The sequence below is a fragment of the Pseudophryne corroboree genome, chromosome 10 (genome assembly GCF_028390025.1).
Source record: "Pseudophryne corroboree isolate aPseCor3 chromosome 10, aPseCor3.hap2, whole genome shotgun sequence".
Lineage (NCBI taxonomy): Eukaryota > Metazoa > Chordata > Amphibia > Anura > Myobatrachidae > Pseudophryne > Pseudophryne corroboree.
The window spans coordinates 222,947,703-222,963,728 of NC_086453.1; the positions used below are offsets into that span (position 1 = coordinate 222,947,703).

General features: G+C 46.3%; 1 long non-coding RNA gene across 2 annotated transcripts in view; it reads right to left on the reverse strand.

Annotated features, from left to right (window-relative positions):
• LOC134966401 (uncharacterized) overlaps positions 1 to 16,026 on the reverse strand; it is a 98,047-nt gene that overhangs the window by 14,351 nt on the left and 67,670 nt on the right. The gene's annotated exons all lie outside the window — the stretch shown is intronic.

Sequence of the window (16,026 nt, forward strand, 5' to 3'; positions counted from 1 at the left end):
GGTTCTTGTCTTACATGTTTTAGAAAATGTTAACTTCTAGGAAAAATGCTTTTTGTTTTGTCTGAACCTTTTCAGTTTGCTGTAAAAGCTGGGTAAAGGCTCTGAGAGAGAGATAAGGCGAGTTCTAGACATTGGGCCCAGTTCGGGTCTTTGGCCTCACAGAGGGCTAATCAGGGTTTCAGCTGTGTAAGTGTGTTATAGTGCTGCTAACCTGATTAGTATGGGCAGACTGCCTGGGAAGGCTGCAGGATCTGTGTGTGAGAGACACGCTTTCTGATGCAAGTGAGCTATACAGTATGTACTGAAGAACTCTGTGTTTTGTTTAGTGACAGTTAGGAATATCTTATGTTTAGTTAGTGCCGGACAGGCAAGGTATTTTTATTTTGGGGTTTGTTTTATTTTCTGTTTCAATAAAACTGGCCGGGGTCAGTTGTACCAGAAACTGGACTTGTGTTGTTCCTCAGCTGCTGCGTGCCGCCATATTCCCCAGGAAAAGGTGCCTTGCACCCCTACAGTGTTACAACTTGGTGGAGAATGCGAGCAACCCCGTTCTGCGCATAAGTGAAAGCAGCAGCTTTGTGAGGCCTGCAGAAAACGGTGGTTTATGCAGATACAGCCCAGTGTGAAGTTACTGAGACTCACCCCTGAGGGTTTGATATATGTCCTGGGTGAAAGCAGCTACAAAGCCGCCTGAAAAATCTGTCGACATGGAGGATCTGCTTAAAGCCTTGCTGCAAGCTACAGCGGCTCAGCAGGAGGCCAACCGACAGCAGCAGGTGGCAATGGAGGAAAATAGGAGACAACAGCAGGTGGCAATGGAGGAAAATAGGAGACAGCAGCAGGTGGCTATTGACGAACTTTACAGGCAACAGCGTCAGGATAGAGAGGCCTTAACAGAAGTGGTGCAGAGCCTTGCAGCCCGGATTGGAGATGTGGCCGTCAGTGCTCCGACCAGCTCTAGTTCTATACGGGCCAGTCACTTCCTGCAGAAAATGACAGAGGCTGATGATGTGGAGGCCTACTGGACCACGTTTGAAAGGACTGCAGAGCGTGAGAACTGGCCAAAAGCACAATGGGCCAGTCTGCTGGCACCTTTTCTGTCAGGTGAGCCCCAAAAAGCGTACTTTGATTTAAGCCCTGCTGAGGCTCGGGACTATGATAAACTAAAGACTGAGATCCTGACCCGCCTGGGAGTCACGCTGTCAGTACGAGCACAACGGGTGCACCGTTGGGTGTACGCCATGGAGAAGCCTCCGCGCTCTCAGATGCACGACCTTATTCAGCTAACAAAAAAATGGCTACAGCCAGAGACATTAACTGGTCCCCAGATGGTTGAAAGAGTCGTCATGGACCGCTACTTGAGATCTTTGCCCATGGTCCTGCGCAAGTGGGTGAGCCATGGAAACCCGGGTACTGCTGACCAATTAGTGGACATGGTAGAGCGGTATTTGGCAGCAGAGGAACTACTGATGACCACCCAGCAACCCATAGATCCTCGACAGCGCCCTTCAGTAAAGACTGGTAAGACTGTTCCGTGGGAAAACGTTGCTGGGCGGTTAAGAGAACGCAAGGCTGGAGAGACTGTAAACACTGGCCCTGGAGACAGGCCAATGGGGCTAGAACGGTCTATGTTGCCCAAACGGGTTGATAATCGTGTGGTTAAATGTTTTAGATGTGGTATGCCAGGTCATGTTGTTGCCAATTGCCCAGTCATGCAAGAACCCATGCAATGTGATGCTGCCTTTGAATGTCGCAGAATGTCTTTCTTTGCTAGGTTAGCCTGTACTGTGGTACCTTCACCTGAGCTGGAAAAACAAATGTGTGATGTGTTCTTAGAGGGTAACTGGGTAGAGGCCTTGCTAGATTCAGGAAGTTTAGTTACCCTCGTGAAAACTGGGTTAGTGAACCCCTTAAAGGTCCAGCAAATACCTATTGGGGTAACTTGCATACATGGGGATACCCAGTATTATGTCACTGCTGAAGTGAATATAGAAACTTCTTGTGGGTCAGCAATGGTTAAAGTAGGACTGGTCCCCACCTTGGTGCATAACGCCATAATAGGGAGGGATTTTCCTCATTTCTGGAAACTGTGGGAATCACGTTTATCAGCAGATGTGAGAAGTGAAGAGCCAGTTGGTAATACCGGTGATTGTATGGATGTAGGTGTGTCTTCGGAACTTTCTGACCCTTTGCCTTTTGCCAGTTTGGCTGGGGAAGTGACAGATGGGGAGTCCAGTGAGGACCCTCTTGCTGGGAACAGAGACATAGTGGTTAGAAACGAAAGCGTGCCTGACCTGGAAGTAAAAAAGGATCTGTTTGCATCTGAACAGTTAAAGGATCCTACCTTGATAAAGGCTAGAGAGAATGTTAAGATTGTTAATGGGGAGCCTGTGGTACCAGGTGACAGGGTTACGTATCCCCACATGGCCATCTGTAATGAGCTTTTGTACCACATTGTCAAAAAGGGTGAGGATGTGGTAGAACAGCTGGTAGTACCCCAGCCTTATCGGAGAACGGTGCTAGATTTAGCTCATAGTCACGTTACAGCAGGACATTTAGGGGCAGAAAAAACCACTGAAAGAGTTTTACAAAGGTTCTTTTGGCCAGGGGTTTATAAAGAAGTGTCTGAATATTGTTCTTCCTGTCCTGAATGCCAGTATCATGCCCCTAGACCCCATTTCAGGAGCCCACTAGTTCCCATGCCTATTATAGAGGTCCCGTTTGACAGAATAGCCATGGATCTCGTGGGGCCCTTGTTAAAGTCCGCTCGGGGCCATCAGTATATCCTGGTAATAATGGACTATGCCACTCGATATCCTGAGGCTGTCCCTTTACGCACTATCACAACCAAGGCGATAGCTAGGGAGCTGGTGCAGGTTTTTAGTAGAGTGGGAATACCAAAAGAAATTTTAACTGACCAAGGTACTCCATTTATGTCAAAGGTCATGAAAGAATTGTGCAAATTATTTAAGGTCACTCACCTCAGGACGTCCATTTACCATCCCCAAACTGATGGGTTGGTGGAAAGGTTTAATAAAACATTAAAAAGTATGTTAAAAAGGTGGTTGATAAAGATGGGAAAAATTGGGATTGTTTGTTGCCCTACTTGTTAATGGCCGTCAGAGAAGTTCCTCAGTCCTCTACGGGGTTTTCTCCATTTGATTTGTTGTATGGTAGACACCCCAGAGGGCTGTTGGACGTTGCCAAAGAGACGTGGGAAGGACAGCCCACTCCTTATAGAAGCGTTATTGAACATGTATCACAAATGCAGGATAGGATTGCAGCTGTGGTACCTATTGTCAGAGAGCACATGGAACAGGCCCAAAGTGCTCAACAGAGGGTATACAACCGGAGTGCCAAGATACGGGAATTTGCTCCTGGAGATAGAGTTCTTGTTTTGGTACCCACTGTGGAAAGCAAATTCCTAGCTAAATGGCAGGGTCCATTTGAGATTAGGGAAAAAGTGAATGAGGTTAATTACAAAGTATACCAGCCGGGAAAGAGAAAACCCGAACAGATCTACCATGTTAACTTAATCAAACCCTGGAAAGATAGGTTGTCTCTGTCAGCGGAGCCTTGCCCTTCGGTGTCTTCACCCCGGTTGCTTCCCGCAGTGAAGGTGTCCGAGACATTATCAGCTGATCAGAACCATCAGGTTAAAGAATTTCTCATCCAAAATAGGGAGGTATTTTCAGAGCTGCCTGGCCGAACGACCATAATAAAACATGACATTGTCACAGAACCAGGGGTCAGGGTTCATTTAAAGCCATATAGGATTCCTGAAGCTCAGCGAGAAGCTATTTCTAAAGAAGTTAAAACCATGTTAGAACTTGGAGTCATAGAGGAGTCTAACAGTGAGTGGTCCAGTCCCATAGTGCTCATCCCGAAGCCCGACGGTAGCATACGCTTCTGTAATGACTTTCGTAAGTTAAATGAGGTGTCCAAGTTTGACGCATACCCCATGCCCCGTGTAGATGAGCTTGTAGAAAGGCTGGGAACAGCCAGGTTTCTCACCACATTGGACCTGACCAAAGGTTACTGGCAAATACCTTTATCTGATAGCGCCAAAGAAAAAACAGCCTTTTCGGTTCCGGAGGGGCTGTACCAGTATAAGATGTTACCCTTTGGGTTGCATGGGGCTCCAGCAACCTTTCAACGGGCGATGGATACAATTTTGAGGCCCCATAGAAAATATGCAGCTGCCTATTTGGATGATGTGGTAATTCACAGTACAGACTGGGGGTCCCATTTGGTTAAAGTACAAGCAGTACTGGACTCAATCAGAGAGGCAGGGTTAACTGCTAACCCAAAGAAGTGCTGCCTCGCAATGGAGGAGGTCAAATACTTGGGCTTCACCATAGGCAGAGGTCTGATTAGGCCCCAATTGAATAAAGTTGATGCTATTCAAAACTGGCCTCGTCCAGTGAATAAAAAACAGGTAAGGGCTTTTTTGGGAATTACTGGGTACTATAGACGGTTTATTCCCAATTTTGCGACCACAGCGGTGCCGTTGTCAGACCTTACCAAAGGGAAGCAGTCAAATATGGTGAAATGGAACCCTGATGCAGAAAAAGCGTTCCAAGCGTTAAAAGTGGCTTTATGTTCACAACCGGTATTGATAACGCCAGATTTTTCAAAAGAATTTGTGGTACAGACAGATGCCTCAGAGGTAGGGATAGGGGCTGTGCTGTCCCAAACCAGAGATGGGGACGAACACCCTATCATTTATTTGAGTAGGAAACTCAATGAGCATGAAAAAAGGTATGCCATTGTGGAAAAGGAGGCTTTGGCCATTAAGTGGGCACTAGATACCTTGAGATATTACCTCTTGGGTAGACAATTCAGACTAGTGACAGACTATGCCCCTTTAAAATGGATGTATGTAAATAGAGGCAAGAATGCTCGTGTAACTAGATGGTTTCTAGCGTTGCAGGACTTTAAGTTTACTGTCGAACATAGACCGGGAACACAATTGGCCAACGCAGATGCATTGTCTCGCATCTTCTGTTTGGGGGCTACAAGTGTTCCGGCCCCTAGGTCGAAACAGGGGAGGGGGATATGTGACAAGAACACTGGGATAGTGTTTGAGGGCAGGTATATTTGTCCCAGGTTCTTGTCTTACATGTTTTAGAAAATGTTAACTTCTAGGAAAAATGCTTTTTGTTTTGTCTGAACCTTTTCAGTTTGCTGTAAAAGCTGGGTAAAGGCTCTGAGAGAGAGATAAGGCGAGTTCTAGACATTGGGCCCAGTTCGGGTCTTTGGCCTCACAGAGGGCTAATCAGGGTTTCAGCTGTGTAAGTGTGTTATAGTGCTGCTAACCTGATTAGTATGGGCAGACTGCCTGGGAAGGCTGCAGGATCTGTGTGTGAGAGACACGCTTTCTGATGCAAGTGAGCTATACAGTATGTACTGAAGAACTCTGTGTTTTGTTTAGTGACAGTTAGGAATATCTTATGTTTAGTTAGTGCCGGACAGGCAAGGTATTTTTATTTTGGGGTTTGTTTTATTTTCTGTTTCAATAAAACTGGCCGGGGTCAGTTGTACCAGAAACTGGACTTGTGTTGTTCCTCAGCTGCTGCGTGCCGCCATATTCCCCAGGAAAAGGTGCCTTGCACCCCTACAGTGTTACAATATATATATATATATAATATATATATATAATAGATAGATAGATAGATAGATAGATACTGTAAACACACACACACACACACACACACACACACACACACACATACATTCAAAGAATATAGGAAGAGCGCTCAGTGGATATAACCTAATACGTATACTTAGCTAGTCCAAGTCCACAGATTTGCCCACTATGTGGGTGTATTTAAGCACCAGTGTCTCTCATTGTCTATTAAGATTGTAGCTCCCCTCTGAAGAAACAATCCCAGGATCTCACAGGTCCATCAACATTCTAAAAAAAAACAAGTAGATATGGGGCACTCCATAGTATGTACAATTATTTATTTTATGAAGCGATAAGAACATTGCAACTCCTACCAAATCAATATACACTGTGGGCTGGATACCACATGGTTTAGTATACTGCACCAGGAAATCAGCAACCGTCTCCAATGCGAATACCGGGACTGCACATCACGTCAAATTCAGCAAGCGGCAGCAGATTGTTCTGTCCCCACATCGCGGCAGGAAGCACGTGTCCGGGAGTGGCTAGGCAATGGAAGAGATGGCAGATGCCAGGTCAGTGGAAGGCAGTGTCAGTAAGCCACGCCCTTACACATTTCATGATGAGACTTGGGCATCAGTCAGGGGGGTGGCCTACATTACGTTAGGAGGCTCTATTAACTATATGAATAGCCAATCAAGTGCTTTCTGTCGACCATATTACCATATCCTATATAATAAAAGCAGAAGTTGCACCTCACCTTTATGGGGGAAATTCAAGTGCTTTTGCATGATGGCGGTCATTAGATGGCACCCGAGGGCCTGAAATGCGGGGTGGACTAGCCCCTTGCTGGGTTTTCTCACGCATGTCAGAGTAACTGATCGTAGATGTGCTAAATTTAGCACATCTATGATCAACTCTGAATTACCCACACATTGCGTCGGCTGTGCAGCATAGCACAAGATTTATTGCCACATCTGGCTGTATGTATGAGCAGTCCACCGACCACCCGTACACTTGATGCATGGACTCGATTTTGCTTTTGCGATCAGGTCTGAATTAGGCCCAATGATAGCACAAGTATGGGACAGGTTGTATACTGTAGTTGCTATTTTGGTTCCTGACAATGATTAGAACTCTTCTTTGAACAGAATTTCTGAGTTCTAGGTTAATATTGGAGATAATAGTTCCCTATAAATATTTTATTGCTTTTAGCCCTCAGTAACCATTGGAAGACTTCGTTATTTTATCAATTACCAGTTTCAAAAACATTGTAGTAGAAGGATGGTATAGTATAAACAGACCATCAATGGCAAGAACTTTCCTAGTATTATGTTTCATAAACCTTACCTGTATGTAAAGACACTTAACAAAGTCCTCTCTGGATATGGTATCCGGTATCTAGGTCGACCACACTTAGGTCAACAGTCATTAGGTCAACCACTATTGGTCAACATGCATTAGGTCGACAGGGTTTCTATGTCGACATGGTCACTAGGTTGACATGTTCTAGGTCGACATGACAAAAGGTCGATATGAGTTCACAATTTTTTTTTCTTTTTTAACTTTTTAATACTTTACGATCCACATGGACTACAATTGGGAACAGTAACCTGTGCCAAGCGCAGCGGCATCAGAACGAGGCACCTTGCCCGAAGCATGGCGAGTCAAGCGAGCCATGTGAGGAAACACGGTGCACTAATTGGGGTTCCCGGTCACTCTACGAAGAAAACTACAGCAAAAAAAAAAATTAAAAACCTAATTTCAACCTTGCTTATGTCGACATAATGCTTGTGTCGACCTATTTTGGGTGTCGACTTAGTTACTGTCGACCAATAGTGGTCGATCTAGACACTGTCAACCTAAGTGTGGTCAACCCTATGAACCACACCCCTGGATATGCCTCTGTGTATGTCTGTGACTAATTATTATGAAAATGTGTCTCCAATAAGAGCAACCACTGGTTAATCTAGTAACTGGCAATGGTTTCTACCCCAGCTGTACCACATGGGGTCAAACTATACAGGCATTTGATGTCTTAAAAACTCACCCCACAATATAAACTCCCTGATGACAGTGAAGGCGAAGCAAGTCTATGTATTATTCACATTCCAAAAACTGCACAATCTTGGGCGTGGCACAGAAACTCAGCCACATCCCTTGTTATTAAGAGCCACCAATTGCCACCAAAACTGAAGTAATAGTAAGACAGGCTGGATGGGCTGAAATAGTAGAAGGCCATTTGAGTATCAATAAAAGGATTATTTTTTTGTAAAAAGTATCTAAACTTTATAAGGCAGAGAAAAAATTGTATGTCACAAAAAGAGAACATTAAAAATTCCAATTAATGAATGAAGGGGGTCATTCCGAGTTGTTCGCTCGGTAAAAATCTTCGCATCGCAGCGATTTTCCGCTTAATGCGCATGCGCAATGTCCGCACTGCGACTGCGCCAAGTAAATTTGCTATGCAGTTAGGAATTTTACTCACGGCTTTTTCATCGTTCTGGCGATCGTAATGTGATTGACAGGAAATGGGTGTTACTGGGCGGAAACAGGCCGTTTTATGGGCGTGTGGGAAAAAACGCTACCGTTTCCGGAAAAAACGCAGGAGTGGCCGGAGAAACGGAGGAGTGTCTGGCCGAACGCTGGGTGTGTTTGTGACGTCAAACCAGGAACGACAAGCACTGAAATGATCGCAGATGCCGAGTAAGTCTGGAGCTACTCAGAAACTGCTACGAGGTGTGTAATCGCAATATTGCGAATACATCGTTCGCAATTTTAAGATGCTAAGATTCACTCCCAGTAGGCGGCGGCTTAGCATGAGCAAATCTGCTAAAATCCGCTTACGAGCGAACAACTCGGAATGACCCCCGAAAATAGAAAGGGCCTGTAAGGGTAAAGGGATAGGAAGTCACATGCCAACAGTTATCACAAGAATAGATAGAATAGGGATTATATATACAGACACAGGTAGAGTATAGGTTAAAAAAAAGGCAGCCCAAATTTAAAGACCAACACCATTTATTAAAGCAAACTGCATGTCAAAGCAGCAACATTACGGCCAATTGAGTGCTTTTCTCAAGATAACAGTATAACATTTATATATATATATATATATATATATATGTCTAGACACAGGGTTATTGCATCAAGTTCACATGAATCTTGGAAAGCGCATCAAACTTTGCATCACTTATGATGGAAGTCGTATTAAAGAAGATGTTAATATTCCAATTAAATAAAATGTTGAAAATTTAATTCCTTGAAAATATGCATTATGCATTATGGCCTATGAGTCCAGACTTTAGGGACACCCTGTATGTGTGTGTGTATATATATATATATATATATATATATATATATATATATATATATATATATATATACTATTTTATTTTTATTTATTTATTTTTGTTTCCCAAAACAGCTATTAAAGATCCCCCAGATGTCCTATGGAGCTATCACTCTGTATTCAGCTGTTCACCAGGGCAGATTCTTTTCCAAGCCTATCTCCTGGCAAGAGCAGAATAATACATTAATTAATGAATTAATTAATGTGGAAAATCATGTGAAAAATATTTATCACACCCACATTAAAAATATGGATTGAGGTAAATATGCTCCTAAGCAATGCAAAACAACAAATTAGCTTTTGTTATTTCAGAGTGCGGTTGGTATCGATATCCCGGTGTACAGAATTCCACAGCAGCATCCTGACATACAAAATCCCAACATATTTTAGTCTTTAAAACCTAACTCCCTCCTGTAGCCTAACCCACCTCTCCAGCAGGATAACTTTAACCCACCTCTCCCGCAGCCTAACCCACCCCTCCCACAGGATAACTCTAACCCACCTCTCCTGCAGCATTACCCACCCCTCCTGCAACCTACCCCACCCCTCCCACAGCCTAACCCTTCCCTTCCCACACCTTAACTTCCCCCTCTTGTAGCCTAGCCCTCCCCCTGCAGCCTATCCCACCTGTCCTGTAGGATGACTTTAACCCTCCCCTCTTGCAACCTAACCCAGTGCTGTAACTAGACATTTTGCTGCCCTGTGCCAGAAAGAGAATTGGTGCAACCCCCCAAGCAATCCCACCCACCCACCCACACATATATGCATAAATGGGATAGGCAAAAATAAAGGGGCGGGACTTTATGTGGTAGAGGCGTGGCCACAGAATAGTACAAATTCACATTACACTTAACAGTAATGTCTGTTAGTAACGCTAACAGTAGTGTCCGTTATTCACATTACACCGCACAGTAGTGTCCGTTATTCACATTACACCGCACAGTAGTGTAGTACAGTCCCTGCTCTAATCATTCAGAGGATAATTTTTAAATTCATTTGTGACATGCAGGGTCGGTGTAAGGGTGTTCGGTGCCCCCCCCTGCAAACTATAAATTTGCGCCCTCCCTACCATACTCAATAAAGGGACAGTGCGCGCCAAAGTCGCACGCTGCAAATGGGTGGGGCAATGCCACACAATAGTACGAACTGTAAAATTGCTAATAATAAAATCGCATGCTGGGTGCTGCCCAGCACAGGGCTGATTTGTGGATGCCCCCTGCCTCTGCAGCCAGGCAGCAAAGGCAGACGCAGATCTGCCCCGAACACACCTCTGTTTCCCAAGCCCGATCAAACGTGCGCCACCTCCCCTTCAACGCCACGTTGCTGCCCCGTACCACCTTGCAAATGCCTCTGCCTGTCAATCAGGGACAGGAAACGAACAGGGGTGACAGGGCCAGAACAGAACAGATGGGACAGGAGAGAGGGGTGTCAGGGACATGACAGAGGTGACAGGGACAGAACAGAGGGGACAGGAGAGAGGGATGTCAGGGACAGGAAGGTAATAAGGTTAGTACTGAGATGACAGGGACAGTACAGAGTGGAAGAACGGAAATGACAGGGCCAGGGCAGTGTGGATAGAGATGACTCACCCAGGACTTGACTCTGCTGCATGGCTGGGCTGTCCGACCTGCCTGGCTACACCTGTCCTGGGCTGGCTCTCTCAGTCTGCATTGCTTGCGTCCTGCTCAGGCTCCTCGCGGCGCTGGGCACTGTGGGAGTGAGCTGGGGCTGGGAGAGACATCATCACGTCTATCCCTGGACTCTGGAGACACTGCAGGGGGTGGGGCATCTGGGGAGAAGCTGCATCATTGCTTGCTACCTTGTATATAGTGGTTTGCTTGTCAGAGAAGTAGCTGAGCGCACCTCTACATGAAGGACAGCAAGCATCGCTACAGCAGGCAGCAGTGGCGGTGGTATGAGGCCGTGTGGGTGCTGCCAGATGGTGTGTCCACAGTGTACATGCCCTGTGGGTCAGGCAGCACTGGCACACCGCTAGTTAACCATCCCTCAGGCTAACCCTAACCATCCCCCCTGCATCCCTAATCTTCCCCTTCCACAGCCTAACCCTAACCCGCTCCTCTTGTAGCCTAACCCTCCCCCTGCAGCATAACCCACCTCTCCCGCAGTCTAATCTTAACCCCCCCACAGCCTAACTCTAACTGTCCCCTCCTGTAGCCTAACCATAACCTTCCCACTGCAGCCTAATCCTAACCATCCCCTCCTGAAGCCTAACCCTAACCCTCCCCCTAGGGCCTAAGATATTTCTGTGTCCTGCATTAGATTAGCAATTTATTACATTTCCTAACTGTACAAGCCCACTGATACTAAATGTTGCTATTTTTACATTTAGCAGTAGAGATGTCTATGCTGTAGAGTCTAGGGCTAAGTAAAGCAATGGGGACAATGGGGGTAATTCAGAGTTGATCGTAGAAGCAAAATTTGTTAGCAGTTGGGCAAAACCATGTGCACTGCAGGGGGTAGATAAAGGGCCGTCTTCTCGTATGGACTCAATGGGCTCTTGCCTTATAGTTGAGGGTCCCCTTTTTCTAGGGATACAAAATGTTTGAAAATCGGCTCTGGGGAATCGGAGATATCCAACTTCAAAGCAGTGGTCCCCATCCAAGTCTGTTAATTGCTCTTCCTAGCCAGATATCTTGGGTTCTGTTGACTTAGAGATTTTCTGAGGGTATACTCAAAAAGCTGGGACTCTCCCCTTTTGGTGGATACTAGCAGCTTGTCTCTACAATGCCCAGAACCAGAGATATCAGCCTTCCAGCAGCTGGTCCCTGCTCCAGCTATACACACCTGGTATGCAGTTTTATATTTGTGTCTATGAATTGCTCTGGCTGCTGAACTCTAATCCCCAAGTCCCCAGTACCTTCTGAAAGGTGGGACTCTCTAGTTTTTTTTTATCCCATTGAAAGCTAAGAAATCTATTTCCAGGAACTAGAGATATCCGCAGTCAAGCAAGCTGCCCTCCCATCGGAAAATTATTAATATTAAGCCGACTCCACTATCCACCCCTCCCCTGCGTATTAAACACCCCCTACCAGTGTCGAACTGGGTCATGAAGGGCCCACCGGGGGGATGCTGCTGTAGGGGCCCATGCTTAAAGGTGTAGCCAGGTTCCAGTTGGGGCATGGCCAGCCACCACAGAGGTTTGGCTAACCATTACATGTTATGTGCCCCTTGGTAAATATATAATAAACCAAATTATTGTGAAGTATAATGTAACATATGTATTATGCATAAATCCAGTGCACTAGGATAGTCTGGAACTTGATCCCTAGAGGAGGAGGAGGGCCCACAGGCAGTAGGGCCCACCGGTGGTTTCCACTGTTCCCCTGTGGGCCAGTCCGACCCTGCCCCCTATCACCATGGAGGTCATGTACCGGCAGGGTCGGACTGGCCCACAGGGCTACCAGGGAAACCACCAGTAGGCCCCACTGCCTGAGGGCCCACTCCTTCCTCTAGGGATCAGATTCCAGACTGTGCATTTGTATTATACATGGTAGATATGTTGCATTACACTGCATTAGACTATTGTGTATTTCAAGCCTATGTGGAGGCTGGCCACACCCCCTTTGTAGGCTGGCCACACCCCTATGTATGGGCCCCTATCACTGCATCCCCCCGGTGGGCCCTTCATGCCCCAGTCCGACACTATGTACCGGGGCCCCTTCATTCAGCCCAATGCCCCCTTCTACAGTTTAGTGTTCTTCCTCCCACCCCATCTTCCATCATCTGTGCAGTAAAGAAGTAATTAGCAGAAATTACTGCTCCAGGTCTTACATGGTGAGCGAAGATAGAACACCCCTACCACCCGCTGGACATCAAAGCTGCTGCTGATAGCACCCCCCACCCCTAACACTGGATGATGGGTAGGGGCCCCAGTACATTGCTGTGCCCAGGAGCCTACACAGCCATGGGCAGATATAACATGTGCAGAGAGAGTTAGATTTGGGTGGGGTGTATTCAAACTGAAATCTAAATTGCAGTGTAAAAATAAAGCAGCCAGTATTTACCCTGCACAGAAACAATATAACCCACCCAAATCTAATTCTCTCTGCAAATGTTATATCTGCCCCACCTGCAGTGCACATGGGGGGTCATTCCGACCCGTTCGCACGCAGCGGTGTCTCGCTGCGGTGTAAACGGGTGCGGAATGCGCATGCGCGGCGGCCGCATTGCCCATGCGGGTTACGACGCGTCCAGAGAACAAAGCGGTCGCAGAGCGGACCGCTAAGAAGATTGACAGGGAGAAGGCGGTCCTGGGCGTCTCCCCAGCGTTGGCGGACGTTTTCGGGGAGTGGATTGAAAAACGCAGGCGTGTCCAGACCAACAGAGGGCGGATGTCTGACATCAGAAGCAGCTTCAGCATCGCAGGGATCATCGCACAGGGTAAGTATGTCCAGGGCTACTATGAAACTGCTTGAATTTTTTTTTAGCTTAGCAGGGCTGCACAAGCGATCGCAGCCCTGCTAAGCTAAAATACACTCCCCCATAGGCGTGGACTATTGATCGCAGCAGCAGCTAAAAGTTGCTGGCTGCGATCAACTCGGAATGACCACCATGATTTAGGGGGAGATTCAAATGTTTGAAAAGTCAGTTGGGAGTCTGTTTTTTTTCCTATCTAATAGACAGGAAAAAACAGACACCCAACCGACTTTTCAAACATTTGAATCTCCCCCTTAGTGTAGATATGAGAGGGGTGTGTCTAAACTCAAATCTAAATTGCAGAGTAAAGATCAAGCTGTCCGGTATTTGTGGGCTGCATGCAAAAGCAGACAATATTTACCCTGCATGTTTTGCACCCCTTGAATTGCATCATGATTTGTCCAGGTGCAGCGCTACTTTTTTTGTTTGTTTTATTTTTCTTTGCGCTCAACTCAGAATCACACCCATAATCCCTATTCTATCTGTTCTAATATATCCCCTCAAACTAGGAGTATATACAGATCTGGTCCTAATTTAGTTCTTATTGTAATGAAATGCTCTCCCTACTGATGATGTGGCCAGCTGGTTTCAAGTTTCTACAGAATTTGTGAAATGAAGGTAACTCATCATCACTTTCATATGTTGTGAGGTTACTCATTAGTCCACATCCTTACAGCGTGCCTTACTTTTTCCTGTCCAGGGGCTAAATGGAGACAAACAGTGGCAGTTGCTCAATCATTCCTGGAGATGATTATATATCCGGTGCTGGAAAGGGGGAGGGGTCGCAGACAAACAGCAGAAAGAGAGGGGGGTGCTTTTTATCCCCTGGTATTATTATTATTATTATTATTATCCTTTATTTATATGGCGCCACAAGGGTTCCGCAGCGCCCAATTACAGAGTACATATGCACATAATCAAAACAGGAAAACAGTGACTTACAGTTGAAGACAATATAGGACAAGTACAGGGCAACTAAGCATAACTACACCAGTAAACATAGAGATAAGTTCCAGGTGGCCAAAAAACTGCGGGATCTGGGCAGTTGAGGATTATTAAAGTAAGAAAAGTATAAGCACATGAGGGAAGAGGGCCCTACTCGTGAGAGCTTACATTCTAAGGGGAGGGGTAGACAGACAGGGGTGACACAGATGGGGTACATAGAGAGCATGGAACAGAGGGTTAGGTTGAGATTTGGCTAGGTTTGGTAAAGAAATGGGTCTTAAGAGCCCGTTTGAAGTTTTGTAGAGAGGTGGAGAGTCTGAGGGGGAGAGGTAAAGAATTCCAGAGAAAGGGAGCAGCACGTGAAAAATCTTGGAGATAGGAGTGGGAGGAAGTAATCAGAAGACAGGAGAGTCGGCGTGCATTAGCAGAGCGAAGAGGACGGGTAGGAGAGTAAAGGGAGATAAGGTCAGAGATGTAGATGGGAGAGGAGTGGGTGAGAGCTTTGTAAGTGAGTGTGAGAAGTTTGAATTGGATTCTGAAAGGGAAGGGAAGCCAGTGGGAGGGCCTGTAGGAGAGGGGAGGTAGACATAGTGTGTTTGGTGAGGAAGATGAGCCGGGCAGCAGCATTGAGGATAGATTGGAGTGGAGAGAGGTAATTGTCAGGGAGGCCAGTTAGGAGGAGATTACAGTAGTCCAGTCTGGAAATAATCAGTGAGTGAATAATGATCTTAGTGGCATCCTGGGTGAGAAAAGGTCTGATTCTAGAAATGTTTTAGATGAAAATGACAGGTTTGTGAGAGGTGCTGAATGTGTGGTTTGAAGGAGTGGGAGGAGTCAAGGATTACGCCAAGACAGCGTACTTGGGGGCTAGGGGAGATAGTCGTGCCATCAATGGATAATGATATTGTGGGAGGTGAGGCTGTGCGGGAGGGTGGGAAGATGATCAGCTCAGTCTTAGACATGTTGAGTTTAAGAAAGCGCTGAGACATCCAGGAAGAGATAGCAGAAAGACAGTTTGAGGTCCGAGTGAGGAGAGCCGTGGAGAGATCAGGGGAGGAGAGGTAGATTTGAGTGTCATCAGCATAGAGGTGGTATTGGAAGTTAAAAGAACCAATGAGTTCACCTAAAGAGGACGTATAGAGAGAGAAAAGGAGAGGACCAAGAACTGAGCCTTGGGGGACACCAACAGTTAGTGGAAGTGGGGGGGGGGGGGTAGCATCATGAGAGGAGACAGAGCAGGAACGATCAGAGAGGTAGAAGGACAGCCAGGAGAGGGCAGTATCACGCAGACCAAGAGAGTGAAGGATTTGCAGAAGGAGAGGGTGGTCCACAGTGTCAAAAGCAGCAGAGAGGTCAAGAAGAATAAGCAGCGAGTAGTGGCCCTTAGATTTGGCTGCATGGAGGTCATTGCAGACTTTTGTGAGGGCAGTTTCAGTGGAGTGGAGAGAACGGAAACCAGACTGGAATGGGTCAAGCAGTCAGTGAGAGGAAAGAAAGGCAGTGAGGCGATTATAGACAATACGCTCAAGAAGTTTGGAGGCAAAGGGGAGGAGAGAGATGGGTCGATAGTTGGAGAGAATGTTAGGATCAAGGGTAGGTTTTTTAAGAATAGGGGAGACAAGAGCATGCTTGAAGGCAGAGGGGACAGTGCCTGATGAAAGGG